This window comes from Alligator sinensis, unplaced genomic scaffold (assembly GCF_000455745.1).
Source record: "Alligator sinensis unplaced genomic scaffold, ASM45574v1 scaffold527_1, whole genome shotgun sequence".
NCBI lineage: Eukaryota > Metazoa > Chordata > Crocodylia > Alligatoridae > Alligator > Alligator sinensis.
Window position 1 is genome coordinate 574736 of NW_005841958.1, and position 8509 is coordinate 583244.

The following is an 8509-nucleotide window of genomic DNA, read 5'->3' on the forward strand; positions in this document are numbered from 1 at the left end:
TCTTTCCCTCATCCTGCAACTGCTAGGATCACAGAGTCTCCTTGGGTCACTGCCTGACGCCTTCCCCTACTCCACAGGGCTGGAGCCTGTAGCTGCTGTTGTAGCAGGGTAAGTCTGGCCATTGGGACACCCTGTCGCTGTTCCAGTGCATCCCATTGATTAGTGGGCCTCCCTCATCCACCCCTACTTATACTTCTGCACTCTGCTCATAAGTATTTCAAGAGCAGCTAGAGAAAAAATTAGGAGTTCTAGTTATTTGTTATGAATTTTCTAAGCTGTAACCAGTGAAATCGCACTGAAGAAAAAAGAGCTTGGAGGAAGAATTTTGGGTCTGCAGGACGAGAAATTAATGGATTTTTACTATAATTTAAGGTATTTCGATTGTAAGTGTCTTGTTGTGGGACCTTTACAGACTTGTCTGTAGAGCTATTTATTTATATGTGATATTATTTGCTATTGGGGGGTGCAGGAAATAATTCCATTTTATTTAAATCATTTCCTCGTGACCTTGTTGCATTACTGCCTTTTCCGTTTCCCAAATAAACTGAAGATAAAAGGTTGGTTATACTTCCAATAAAGATTCTCTACCAGATCAGATTACAGACGCATCTCTTTCAGCACTTGGGGTTGTTGTTTAAAAAAAATAATCTCTTTTCACCAGCTTCACTTCTATCTCCTTAGTACTGATTGCCAACACTGCCCATAATCCAGCTGTCTCAAATGACTGTCCCTTCATATCTAAACTGACACTGAATGCACTAATTGGCTCTTTATAGTCTGACTCTTTCAACTTGGTGCGCTAGATCTTGCTCCATTAAAACCACCTTCTTCACTTTCTCCCCATTTCCTCGGTCTAAAATGTTACCTTCTCATTAGGTCTTTAGTTTTTCCTTTTTAGTTAACCCCATGCCATTCCCCTCCCTCTCAGCATACTGTATGCATATAGATCAAGAACGGTTTTAAATTAACATTTACCCAACTTTGTTCACCATCTCTGAAAGTTTCTCAACAACTAATAGCGAGTTCCTTCAGCTACCGCTCATTTGCTTTGTTAGCTTCAACATACTTATGTAGATTTATATCAGAGGATCTGAGTGCATTAATGCAGGTTCACAATCAAATGCCACATCGGCTATATACTTCCTGCACTTATTTTGCATCTGTTCTGTGATAATGAGGAATGTTTATAGTTGTTTTTTTAAGTGCCAACTCATAAAGCTGACTTGTATTTGGACCAGTAATATACAGCACTTACAAGCAACCTTGGGAATGTCTCAGCTGCTGAAATAAAAAGGGTGCCAGCGGTTCCATATATGGCTTCCTTTGCTGAACAAAGCCAGTGCCATTTTCAAACTAGTCAATCTCACAACCTGCATATGGAAAGCTTAGGTGCCCTCTCTAGATATTTATGCCCAATAATAACAGCTCCTCTCTCTGTCTCCCACCCAATTCATTGAACAAGGTCTCCTGCCCAAAATGTGGAGAACATGTAGAACCTATTCATAAGACACGGCGCAGATAGAAAGAACCAGGTATCTATTGCTCTGCATGCTTTCACAATAAGAAAAGATCCCCAATTTAATACAACATTTACCTGCAGTATCTGGAAACAATATTCTTACTATTCACATCTCTTCTTATCCATTTACATTTAACACCCCCCCCCCCCTCCTCAAACACCTGAGTAAAATATGGGCTGTACTGTACTGTCCAGAAGATAAATGAACCTGAGCTTCTTCCCGCTCCCCAAAGCATCCGTCTTTCATTCCCCAAGGAGGCAATACAATAAACCTTCACACAATGGAGGTTTTAGCTGTGATGGTCAAGAGTCTTTTAGCTCTGGTTTCTTGGTCCAGACAACCATTGTTACTAAACCAAATGTACATTTATTTTTCCCAATTAAGATTGTGATAGACAAATTAATCTGTATATAATACATCTCTTGTGTTCACATCACCCACTACTTCAGTGAATCTCACAGAAGAAGCAAACCTGTTTTTATACTTAGTATCTATGTTACTCTCTTTGCTTTTAAAGATCAGAATGTCAGTCATTTCCTTTTAGTTTTCTGGTGCCATTTCCAGTTGTGGGCAACTTTCCTTCCCCTAAAAAACAGAGCTACTAACAAAATACAGTTGCTAGCAACACCTTTCAAAATACGCCTCTCCCCTTAATGAACAGACTTTTAAAGCTCTTACTCTTGTTCCGAGTTCTTCCCTCAGGCACCTGGACAGATCAAAATGCTAATGATTAAATTTATGAAAAGCATTTTTCAGGTATGCGCTGAGTTTCTTCCTATATTCAGGAGACCTGCTGTTTGCAAGTTAAGAGCGAAAATGTCCCACGTGGTTTGATGCAAAAGAATTGATGGTGGATATTATGAGATAGCCATTGCTGTGAAGTGAATCTTAGTGTAGTCTCGTGGTACCTTGCATGCATTTCCTGATATTCGAATATTTTTGTTTTTAAATAGTACAATAATCGCAGACAATCAGATATTATGCTAAATCTCTACCAATATAAGTGCCTTCTCTTTATTAATCAACAAAACTGAACACACCTTAACATTTGCCAGGCAGTTATTATGCAACTTCCTAATACTATCTTAAAAAACAACCTGATTACTTTCAAGGCAGTAGTCAAAGAAGCCAGCGCAACGCCGGTTTGAGTGAAGTCGAGTCAATCAACAGACTAGGCTTAGCTACACACATGTACTGTAGAAACGTGCCGATGCATACCGGAGAACTAATCTCTGCCCAGTCTTTTAGCAAATGAAGTTTGCGTGCTGTGAAGCATATAGAAATTGCATTAGATGTTCAGCTCCTGTGGCACTTTAAAAGGTCCCACAAGCAAAACTGTGGTTCTAATTAGTAGGGAGGAAAGAGCAGAGTTTGACCTTTTGCACAGTTTATACAGACTGCTAGAAGCTGGCATAGTCTGGATGTAAAATAATGCCACAAACTATTGATTAATTTGTCAGGGAACAAGTTAAGTACCCCCAAAAGTGAGAGAAATACCAATGCTTATTAAAAGACATCCGAATAGTTTGTAGACCAAGAGGGAGAGACAGGATACGCATAGAGAAATTTAGAAAGCTAATGAAAATGATTTTTTCCCTTTTCATGAACCAGCCTGATATCCAATTAGGGCGTAATCTGGAAAAGCACAAAGATTGCATGAGATTAAGGAGCATGTGTTAAATTAGGGTTTTAACAGGAAGCAGTTGCAGTCTCAACTGTGAAGCTACCACCACACCTCGATTTCATGGAAATATAAGGTGCATATTGCATCAGTTCATTAGGGAAAGTCATTTTTATTCAAGGGCAGCCAAAGGTGTTGACTTGGAGATCTATTTAGTAGCTCAACAAGACTTTCTATATTGCTGTCTCCCAGAGGCAGCAATCGGTCTGCTCTCAGGACTTTTGAGAGCAGATACAGCATAAACATATCATGCCTCTATAGTAGTAATCCAGGTCAGCAGCCAGATATTCACCATGGAGGACCTGACCTCTGAGCCCCAATTCCTCCCAGTGTCTGATGGTGTTGATAAACAAGGCTGTTGTTGATTGTATCATAGATACAACAGTGGGCCAGTGCTCAGGAAACCTGAATGCTTTACTGGGCTCTGCCACTTACCAAAGGTGACTCAGTAGGCCTGCTGCACCATTTCATTGCTTCAGATTTCCTAGCTGTCCAATGGAGAAAGTGACACTGATGTCCATAAAGCACTTGGGGATCTCCGGGTGAAAACTACTACATAAGAGCTGTGCTTGAAGTTTTGTACTTTCACTTAAGACATTGCTCATGAACAATAAAAAACAAAACTAAACAAAACAAAACAAAACATGGGAACTAATGAGTCAGCCCATCGAATACATTAGGAATGCTGCTTGGTGACATGCGCAGGCCCACGTTAATACCAATGAATATTCCAGCATATGGACTGCATGATTTGAATGCACAATTGAGTAACTAACCTAGAAAAACTACGTTAAGCATGGCAGTGAGCTTTGTGAGGCATTTTGGTCAATATTATCGCTGTAAACTCCTGAGATTTATTACTCCACACCTTGAAATATTAAATTACAATCCTTTTGACCTGTGTACCAAAATACAACCCAAAGGATTAGGAGGATGGAAGGGAAGTACTACACACAAACATATACATCACGCACCGTCTGCAGAAGAAGACACACACTGGTTGGAGGTAGCTGATAGTGGTTAAAAAAAAATCCAGGAAAAGCTGAATAGGCAAGCAATATGAAGAGAGGCTATTCAGGAAGTAGTTCTGCAGGTTAAGGAGATGCAAACAGAAATATGTGTGTGTGCATGTTTCTGTGCAGTTATGCATAGAGCAGTTGTCATGGGGAGAATTTTTAAGGAAATAAACTGCTTGAAAGTGGCAGAGAGACGGGGCTTGATTGTGTGTGAGTACACATAGATATGGTGTTTGCAGCTTGTCAACTTCAGGAGAAATGGCAGGAACAGAACTCCAACCTGTACATGACTTTCACTGACCTGACAAAAGCACTTGGTTCCATCAGTCAGGAGGCCCTTTGGAAGATCATGACAAAATCCGGTTGCCCAGAAAAATTCGTCGCAATGGTCTGGCAATTCCATGATGGCATGCTCGTTTGCATGGTGGATGTCGGTGAGTCATCTGAACCATTCCCAGGCACCAAGGAAGTCAAGGAGGGCTGTGCATTGGCCCCAACCCTCTTCAGCATGATGTTCTCTGCCATGCTTACAGATGCCTTTCATGGCTGTGACACTGGGACTTCAGTTACCACCAGACTGATGGCAAACTCTTCAATTTGAGGCTAAGATGAAGTTACAGGAAGTGACTGTATGTGATTTTCTGTTTGCTGATGACTATTCCCTGAATGCCAAATCTGTCTGACATGCAAAGGAGTACGGACCATTTCTCTTCAGCTTGTGACAACTTTGGTCTCACAATCAACACTAAGAAAGCAGAAGTGATGGACCAGGAAAGCCTTATGTAGAGCCTACCATCGCAGTGAATGGCCAAACCCTCCACGGAGTGGACAAGTTCACCTGTCTCAGCAGTACACAGTTGCATGAAGTTCACATCGATGATGAAACCAATGCCAGAATTGCTAAAGCAAGCGTGGCCTTTTGCAGACTACATGCAAATGCGCGAGAGCACAGAGGCATCACCCAACCAACAAAAATTAAAGTCTACAATGCCATTATGTTGCCAACCCTGGTGCATGCATGCGAACCCTGGATGGTGTACAGATGCCATGCTATGAACTTGAACCACTTTCACATGGGCTGTCTGAGGAAACTGATAAGGATAAGATGGCAAGAACCCCAGGCACTGAGGTCCTTACATGGGAAACCATTCCAAGCATCCACATTGTTGATGAAATCACAGATGAGATGGGCAGGCCATGTCACCAGGATGTCAGATGAGAGATTGCCAAAGAAAATCTTCTATAGTGAGCTAAAGGAGGGAAAGCGCCCTCAGGGAGGCTGGAAGAAACACTTCAAGGACTCCCTGAAGTCATCCTTGAAACATTGCAACATTGAGCCAAAGTCTTGGGAAGCTCTTGCTCATGATCGTTCCACCTGCAAAACCTCATCCATACTGGAGCTACCGTCTGTGAGCGGAGAAGAACTGCTGAGGCAGAGCAGAAGTGCAAACAGCATAAATCTTGCAACGGCACGTCTGCTGTTGATCAAGCAACTCAAAGTGTCATCTCTTGCTCAGTGTGCCATATTGCACAAATTAGCCTGATCAGCCTCTCACGTGTTCGCAGAAACCAAATCAACCAGCCATGTCATGGTCATCTTTGAATTGGAAGGACTAACACCACACACGTGCACACACACACACACAAATGAAGAACAATAATAATGGGGGAGAGGTGGGGGGTATTTTAAGGAAAGAAACTGCTTGAAAGTGGCAGAGAGATGGATGTCTTAGGTGGCTGGTCAGTCTATGAGATCATATTAGTTTTAAACTTGAGCAAGAATAGTAGAAGTCACAACAGTAAATTTTCAGTAAGGTGTACAACTAAAAATTCTTAGAGCGTAGCTGCATGATTTCAGGGACTCTAATCTGGCTCCCTCTCTATCTATGCGCTTTGAAAATACATTTTATATGCCAGAAACAGGTGGGACTGATTGGATTGTTACCCAAATGGAACCTTTATGAAGGCACATTCAGTGGTCAGAAATGGTGAACAGAGGCAGACAAAAGAAATGATGAGTGTTATCATCCATGAGAAGTAATTGAAAGGAAACTATTTTTCACAAGATCTATTGAAAAGTGGTGTTATTTAAAGAAAAACAGGGATGTACTTATAAAGAGATCTGAATACAAAACAAAGTTGTTCAAAGACAGCAATGAGAGAGTAGTAGTATGCATTACCTAGAATCCCACTTTTCTTCCTTATCTATTTGCAAAAACACATACAACCTTTGGCATGTTATTTCTAAATAAAATCATTCAATGCGCTTTAATGCATTCCCCATTTCCAATCTCTACCAATATGCAAGGCAAGAAACTATTCAAGAACAATTTTAAGGAACACCAAAAGTAGAAACACAATTAAAAAAAAATCAATAGTGAAACCTTTACAGTTTTTATTTCCAAGCGAAAATAGCAAAAGTTTTATTTAGCATCACTTGAGAGGCTAGAAAAGGCTTAAGAAGTCATTAAGTTACCAAAACCAGACCACAGGCATCCAAAAGTTTAAGTATTAATGTTGAAACTAAGAAAAACTGCAATAGGTAAGTTCATGTAAGTTCAATGAGATGACAAACTCATATAAAACCAGAGTTCACTGACTCCAAGAGAAGTGCCAGGACCTAAAAGTCAAATTCATTATAATGACTTTGCACACTTCAGATGTGTTCCAGCACTTGCTGGCAAACAAAGGCAGGGGAGTCCGTAGTTTACAGGTACAGCATCCTGCAAGTATTTTGTAAATTCAAAAAAAAGATAAATTTGGGGTTTTGACTTGGTCCAGCAACAAGAAAGCATAAAATCTGGGTAAATAAACTAAATGCTAGGGAGACTAGGGGAAAGTAAAAAAATAAATTTAAAAGGCTTAAGATAAAACTGTCAAATATTTGTGTCTCTCTACTATTAATATTTCAATATTATACTGTGCTTTTTGAGGCTGCTAAAGTACTCTGATATTTAAATAATGGTACCTGGTGATAGGCAACATTAAAGGGAATGCAATTACTGTATCCTTACACATAATTTCTTACATGCAAATATTTATTTCATTAGAAGACACAGTAGATATAGAATTAGGGGCAACAGTATTTAATCAGGTGGTAGATAAAATCATTAATATTTTAAGACCACAATGGCGAGTCATTATGAGGTGGGCCAGCTCAGCTGAAAGTTGATAATGAGATATAAGAAAAAAGGTAAAAGAATATGAATCCAGCGCATGCTAACAGGAAAAAAGATGTAATGTAGTAAACTAGAAATGATTATGAAGGGGTGGCAGTGGAGTGTGAGTAGGTTTAAAATGTAGATATAAAGCAGTAGCTAGGCACCATACTAATGCTGTGCTAGGGTGCATAAAAGGAAGGAAAACCAATATTGGAAGGTGAAGATGAATTTTGAATGCCATCATATAAGCTATTAAGAAGCAATAGCAGTGAAAAAGACAGGCACAGCAAGCCTAAAGTTTTCCCGATTTGTCAGAATTTTTCCTTGCTGTGAAAAGGAGTTCAATGGGGCCAGCAGCATAAGATATGTAAGTTACACCATCCTGAGGATAATCACTATTTTCCATGTATGGTTTAAAATGTAATTTAAAAAAAATGATTATCTTTGCTCTTCTGAAGGCAATTTTATAAACATGCAAGTAGAGGGGAGGTGTCTCAGAAAATCTCCATTTCTGTATTTCTATGGCACCAAAGACCAGTGAGAAAGCAGAGCCCCATAAATCCACAAAGACACTTAAGCGCCTTGTCACTCAGTCAATTCATATCCTCCAAGTTTGGCGGGCAGACTCCCAATACGATGCACGAGGTAAAGGAGACACCCTAAAATGGGATCCTTGAACGCAGCATGCTGCATGGGAAGCTGTCCAAGCCAGGAGAAAGGCTGGACACAGCTGCCACCTCACCAAAGCCATTAGGAATCTGACTGCAGGCTTGAGGAATCCTCACCCGAGAGCCTTTGCTGGAGATCCGCTGCAATCGTGTGTCCATCTCACAGGTGGATCCAGGGTTTCCCCAACAGAGGTGCAGGAGCGATGACTGGGGCTGCACAGGTGGCAACACTCCCTGCTCCCAGCCTCTGCTGGCTTCCACCAGCAATCCTGCTCAGCACCACATCCTCTTCCCACCCACTCCCGCCTCCCCCACTGCCCCTGGTTAACCCATGGGCAGGGTAAATGCTCCTAAGCCAGGCTTGGCCAGGAACAGTGGCAGTGGGGGCGCTAAGCTTGCTTCCAGGCTAGCAGCAAGACCCAAGGAGATAAGAGGGGGGGGGGGGGGGGGGGGGCCCCAGGCC